The following is a 6,000-nucleotide window of genomic DNA, read 5'->3' as shown; positions in this document are numbered from 1 at the left end:
CGAGTGGAAAGAACCAAACGAAATGTAACTCTATCTATCTATCTATCTATCTATCTATCTATCTATCTATCTATCTATCTATCTATCTATCTATCTATCTATCTATCTATCTATCTATCTATCTATCTATCTATCTATCTATCTATCTATCTATCTATCTATCTATCTATCTATCTATCTATCTATCTATCTATCTATCTATCTATCTATCTATCTATCTATCTATCTATCTATCTATCTATCTATCTATCTATCTATCTATCTATCTATCTATCTATCTATCTATCTATCTATCTATCTATCTATCTATCTATCTATCTATCTATCTATCTATCTATCTATCTATCTATCTATCTATCTATCTATCTATCTATCTATCTATCTATCTATCTATCTATCTATCTATCTATCTATCTATCTAGTCAACTACGTCAAGGTGCTGTCGTGATCACCCCTCTTAACTTGGGGTAAACCAAAATCAGTACGGGAGGATAACATGGTTTGACTAATACGACTCGCTGGTTAGGACATGGATAATAGACAGGCTTATTTGTGCATCCGCAGTAGCCGTACGGGCACAGCCTACTAGCCATGGTATGGGGTTTCAACCTCAATCTCTGCTTCGGGAAGCATCCGAACTGTACGGTCAACTAAGCAAACCGGTTTCGTTTTGCCGGTCAACTCACTTTCCCGTACCAAATTTCTCCGCACGATAACCGTGGAGCTACCGGTATCTCTTAGAACCGTAATCTTCTTCCCCGCAACCTTTCCAGGCAGCGTTGGCATTCCCTTCGTAACACCGGTTGGCTGTTTTGACATTACAGCACCCACAATAGGAATTTTCTCTCCATTTTTCAACTGCCCCGCCGTGGTGGTCTAGTGGCTAAGGTACTCGGCTGCTGACCCGCAGGGCGCGGGTTCGAATCCCGGCTGCGGCGGCTGCATTTCCGATGGAGGCGGAAATGTTGTAGGCCCGTGTGCTCAGATTTGGGTGCACGTTAAAGAACCCCAGGTGGTCTAAATTTCCGGAGCCCTCCACTACGGCGTCTCTCATAATCATAGAGTGGTTTTGGGACGTTAAACCCCACATATCAATCAATCAATCCATTTTTCAACTCTACGAATCCATCTGTGACGGCATTATTATCGGATTTTGGTGCCGCTTGCACACAGGATACCTGGTGAGTTTGGCTCGCTCCGTTTCGACATGCGTCTGCTTTGTGCCCAGTCTGACCACACTTAAAACATTTTGCTACCGTAGGGCTCGTAAAGATCGTTCGACAGTTTTTCGCGCGATGACCCACTCGGTTGCACAGAAAACATCGCGGAATGCTCTCTGGTGCACGCTTCTTTTCTTCGGGAGCCAATTTCTTCGAATCATCGGGACAATCCTTCTTGACCTTGGCCAAATTAGTTCCACCTTGCGCTTCCAAGAATTGATCAGCCAATTCAAGCATTCCTTCAAGTGACTCAGCCTTCCTCTCTTTCAAATACAGCGACAGGCTTGGGTGGCAACTAGTAAGAAATTGTTCTCTAATTAGGAGCTCTCTAAGTTCATCGTACTCCTGCGCTGTCCCTGAAAGTTCAATCCATCTGTCGAAATAATGGCAAAGTCTGGCGGCATACTGCGTAGCCGTCTCACCATCAGCTGGCTTTCCTGTCCGAAATCTGTCCCGGAATCCTTCTACAGTAAACCTAAATCGCTTCAGCAAAGCAGCTTTCACCTTTGTATAGTTGGCTGCATCGGTCGGCGTCAGCCTACCGTACACACTGAGCGCTTCGCCACTCAAGCAAGTACTCAAAGCAGTTGCCCATTGATGCTCCGGCCAATTCTGGCTCTTCGCAATCGTCTCGAATCGGTGAAGGTACGCGTCAAGGTCGTCCTTCCTTTCATCAAACGCCACGAGCAGCTTACTTGGGTTCAAGCGGAAGCCATGATCTTCCCGTTCGCTGCTTTCAACTCTAGGTTGGACGGGAGTTTCACTTCGCTGTTGCAAACGGAGTCGCTCGAGTTCCATCTCGTGCTGCCGCTGCCGTTCCCTTTCAGCCATCTCCGCTTCTCTTTCTTCTTTCGCCCTTTCGGCTGCCAATTTTTCTCTCTCCAACTCCAACTTCAATTGTTGCTCTCTTTCTTCCTTAGCCCTTTCAGCTGCCAACTTTTCTCTCTCTAATTCCAACTTCAATTGTTGCTCTCTTTCTTCCTTCTCTCTCGCAGCTGCCAACCTCTCTCTCTCCAACTCAGCTGCTTTTTCTTCCTTGGCCCTCTCAGCTGCCAACCTCTCCCTCTCCACCGCCTCTTTCTCCTTCTGGCTTACCCACTTCCGTAGTTCGGCACCAGAAAGACCCATCTTCTCACCAAAAGCAACTAACTTTTCGAGATCCATTGTGCCTCGCAACCCGCAAATAAAACCTTGCCGCGTGCAAAAAGTATCTGCCTAAATTAGTCTATCAGAACACTCTCCTGCACTCGTTAACGAGAACACTGAGCAACACACAAAATCGTTCCGATAGCACTATCAACAACTCGAGGCTCTTTCTCACTACTCTGGACACACTGTGCACCAAAAGGTCCTGTTTCGCGGACGCCAGATTAATTGTCACACAGGTCCCCTTAATTAGGGAGGCGATCGCCGGGCTAATTCCAAGGGCCGAAGTATGGGCCCCTCGAACCGCACCACGAAAGCATGGACAATTTAGAAGTGGTCCTTTTTGGCGCGCCAGCGGACGCCGGCTGTGGCCCAAAGAACAAGTCAGAGCCGAGAGTTGATAAACAAAACAAATATTATATTCTCAAAAATGGCAGATCGAAAACAATACACAAGAATGCACACTCCACAGTAGTTACATACAATACGTCACCAATCAAACAACGCACTACACAGTACCATCAGCCACACTCAATACAACGGACACAGACAACGATACGCACTACAATGCAGTCGCATGCATTGAACAACCAAGACACTTAAAGACTAAAGAGATAGAAAACCTATCCAGTCCAAAGTTCTTGGAACCAAAGTCTAGATGATACTCTTCCGAGAATCACTCACTCAAAGTCCAGCTTTGTTGTCGTTCCGCTGCCCTCGAAGTTCCTCTTTCAGGAAACCTCGCCGAAGTTTCTCTTCCAGGAAACCTCACGTCTTCAATAGGCCACTCTCCAAGCTTCAAACTTCTTCGCCGGAAACACGTCGGCTTCCCACACGCAGCTGTTGCCACGCGTCTTCGCTCGATAGCGGTAAACACACGCTCTTGCCTGTAGCTCGAGCCTTCACCCCTCAGGTGGAAATCCTCTTCATTTCCTGCTTCGTCCCTACGGACAAAACCTTCGCCGACTATACGGCGGAATCCCTACGCACTCTGGCGCTACTTCCGTCTTCTCCTGATCTCTCATCTCGGCTGCTCGGTTAAATACCTTCTGCGCGACATTCCAGAAAGTTCTCCTCATTTCGTCGGCGCGATGCGCAGCGGATGCTGGGGAGAGGCGCGAGACTGTACGGGGGCCGTCCCCGACAGATGACTCAACTCGGCATACACGCCCCTTTCCTTCTGGAAATTTCTAGCGCTTGCCCGGCCGCCGCTGTGGGGTGAGGAGGTTCATCGGCGAAGCCACGCTTCCGAGAGGAGAGGCGTCGCGCGCCCGGGGAGCCTTGGATGCTTGTTTTCTCTTTTCTTTTTTTTAGTTGACCTCGCCGCGTCTCTCTGGGCGCGTTATCACAAGAATTTGGCGGCGCGCCCGTTTTTAGCGCTCGTTCTGTGACAATCCTTCAATGCTCGATAATTTCTTTGACAGTCCAATCATGCCTATGTTGAACAGCATTGGTGAAATCACTGCCCCTTGCGGCATGCCCCTTGCTTCTAGTTAGATTGCTGCGGTCTTGATATCTGCAATCTTCATCACGGCTTTCCGATCTGTAAGAAAGGACCATACGTAGTCATAGAAGGCTTTCCCCAGACCAAGCTTGGAAATTGCTTCGAGTATGAATGAGTGGTGGATGTTGTCAAACGCTTTTTCTAGATCTAGGCACAAAATGGCTCTTACGTCTCTGGTTTCATTGTCGATGATCTGGTGTTTGATAAGCTTCAATGCATCTTGTGTGGATAGCCCTGCCCTAAATCCAACCATATTGTGTGTATATATGTTGTTATCTTCCAATTACTTGTTTATCCTGTGCAGTATGGCTTGTTCTGCAACCTTGCCGATACATGATGTCAAGGATATTGGCCTCATGTTGTCCAAGTTAGAGGGCTTTCCTGGCTTAGGAATAAGGATCGTGCTGGCCAGCTTCCACTGCTCTGGCACCTTGCTTTCTTTCCATGCTGCATTGATCATATCCTTCAGGGTGTCAATTGAATCGTCATCAAGGTTACGAAGGGCCTTGTTTGATATACTGTCCGGGCCAGGGGCCGACCTGCCATTGAGATCATGCAAGGCTCTTCTGATCTCCTCAATGTTAAAGTCGCCCTCAGGACCTATATTGTGCGTGCCCTGGTACTGTCTACTTGGTGGTGCCAATCCTCTTTTGATTGGGAGGTACTTATGCACGAACCGCTGCACAACTTGCTGTTCTGTTGTGCGCCCTATCTCTTTATGCAAAATTTTGAACAATAACATGCTTTTGATTTATTTTGGTGGTGTTTTCGTTGAGGAGATGTTTTAACATATTCCATGTCTTGCCATTGCGCTCGTTGACCTCCGAACTAATGCACGTTGTTTGCGAATCTCTTCCAAGCTCTGGCTAAAGGTCACAAGTTCGGATAGGGTGCTTGAGCGCTTTGCCAGCAACATTTGAAAGGCATCATCGTCTATGCCTTTCAAGATATGCCTGATCTTGTCTTGTTCGGTCATCTCAGGGTTAAACCGCCGGCCTAAATCGATGACATCTTCAATATAGCTAGTGAAGTTTTCGCCCTGCCTTTGTGCTCGTCCACGTAGGCGCTGTTCAGCACGCAGCTTGCACACTGCGGGGCGATCGAACACAGCTGCAAGGGTGGTCTTGAAAGTGGCCCAAGTGGTAAATTCAGTACGGTGGTTTGTGAATCACAGGCTGGTGACGTCTTCGAGATAAAATGGGACATACTCCGATTTCTAGGTGTAGTCCCACTTGTTCCTTTTCAAACAGCTGCAATCAGTCTTCCACATCTTGGTCCTCGGGGCCGCTGAAGAAGGGGGATCCCCTTGGCGCAGGGTGGTATAGGCACGATGACCGGTTAAAATTGGGCTGTGCTTTGCTGGGTGGCGCCTTGCTCGGTCGTCTGATCAGGCATTGCTGATGTGGTAGACAGCTTGCGGCTTCAAAGTTCCAGATTTGCGTACCCAGCAGACTTCCACCACTTTGCAAGGGTTGGTTTTGGGACGTTAAACCACACAAATCAATCAATCGACTTCGCAAGGGAGTTTAATAGTGACGCCAGGTAGTAGGCAGACAACCGGTACGGACACAAATACTCGAGCAGTCCAGTGTCTACAGCTTGTGCACACGCTCGCGCTTCAAGCCTTCGTACTCAGAGATGGTCCCACTAGTCATAGCCATATATATATATATATATATATATATATATATATATATATATATATATATATATATATATATATATATATATATATATATATATATATATATATATATATATAAGGGAAAGAAGTGTATACATAAGGGCTCGTTTCTCCGTGTTTTAACACAATATTAATGAGATCTAACAGACAGTAATACCAAAGAAAGTATAGGGGAAGTTATTAGAACCAATGAAATGTAAATAAGAAGAAAGAAAAGTGGATGAAAAAATAATAACCAGCCGTGAGCAGGAAACGAACCTACGACCTTCGCATAACGCGTTCGATGCTCTAACCACTGAGCTACCACAGCGGCCTTCCCTCCATCCACTTTTTGGGTTTATATGTGAATTTAGAAGTAGGAGTGACAGTCAGCGCCATCTATAAGCCAAGCGACGAGTGTGAAAACACTCTTATGCGCATGTTTGGCGTCCCGTAGCACGTGAACT

The sequence above is a fragment of the Rhipicephalus microplus genome, chromosome X, assembly GCF_043290135.1.
Source record: "Rhipicephalus microplus isolate Deutch F79 chromosome X, USDA_Rmic, whole genome shotgun sequence".
NCBI classification, from domain to species: domain Eukaryota; kingdom Metazoa; phylum Arthropoda; class Arachnida; order Ixodida; family Ixodidae; genus Rhipicephalus; species Rhipicephalus microplus.
This window is presented reverse-complemented; position numbering follows the sequence as displayed.